This window comes from Penaeus monodon, chromosome 33, assembly GCF_015228065.2.
Source record: "Penaeus monodon isolate SGIC_2016 chromosome 33, NSTDA_Pmon_1, whole genome shotgun sequence".
In the NCBI taxonomy this organism is placed as follows: Eukaryota; Metazoa; Arthropoda; class Malacostraca; order Decapoda; family Penaeidae; genus Penaeus; species Penaeus monodon.
In genome coordinates, this window is record NC_051418.1 from 20,287,210 (window position 1) to 20,288,086 (window position 877).

Here is an 877-nt window from a genome sequence, read left to right on the forward strand (position 1 = left end):
TCACTCGGGCACACCTGCTTAAGACATGTAGTTTTGCTCCCCCCCCCCCCCCCGTCCCAAAAAGAAATCAGACTTACCTGAAACCTTTTCGGTGATTTGTGTTTCTTGTAGTCGAAAGCAAAACACACACAATAAATACAAAAAAAGCAATTCGTATTTTCACTTTCACATAAATCAGTGTCACTGCACGTAATGCAACAAGAGACGAAAACTGTCAAGAATGAAATGCCCAAAAGTGTCAAGCGAGTTGTGACTTGTTGCAATCTCTAGGAGTCGTCGATGACTAGGCGAGTGACAGCCCAAACTGACTCTGTTTTGATAAGATTAGTCCCGAATCTCGCCTTCTTCTCGTTTTCTTTCGGTTGAGTGTCAGAGTTCTTCGTAGGGGTGACGTAAGTAATTGATTATCTTTTATAAATTAAGTTTATTTTTCAGTGATCTTATTTCAGTTATATTTGTTTTTATATATGTACTATTTTCGGATCTGCATTTTTTATTGGATTGTTACGTGCGTATCATTAATTTGAATTAAACTGATATTTCAGGAAAATAAATTAACACAGGTAAATATTATTCACGAAAAATATTCCACTCTCTTCGTTCACCTTTGAAGTTTGACCTGTACGTAGTGTTATTTACTGCATGAGTGACAAGATTACACTATGTTATCGGTGAATATTATGATAAAGTGTGATAACAGGCCATAGATAAGGGTGTGAATCTACCCAGCTAATGTGAGAAGTGGATGTGATTAAAAGTACATCATTTTTTAACCAGTCTAATATCATAATGATTGTTTTCCTGTGTATTTTAATGTTATCTTTACAGTATTAATAACGAGAATAGTGATGATGCCATGACGGTGGAAGTAAAGGTG

At 35.9% G+C, this 877-nt stretch overlaps 1 protein-coding gene across 1 annotated transcript in view; it reads right to left on the minus strand.

Annotated features, from left to right (window-relative positions):
* The window catches only part of LOC119594125 (frizzled-5-like), a 228,914-nt gene extending 228,625 nt beyond the window's left edge, over positions 1–289 (minus strand). The window contains exon 1 of the mRNA XM_037943190.1: positions 78–289. The gene's annotated coding sequence lies outside the window, so the exon portion shown is untranslated. The remainder of the gene's footprint in view (positions 1–77) is intronic.
* Positions 290–877: the final 588 nt, after the last annotated feature.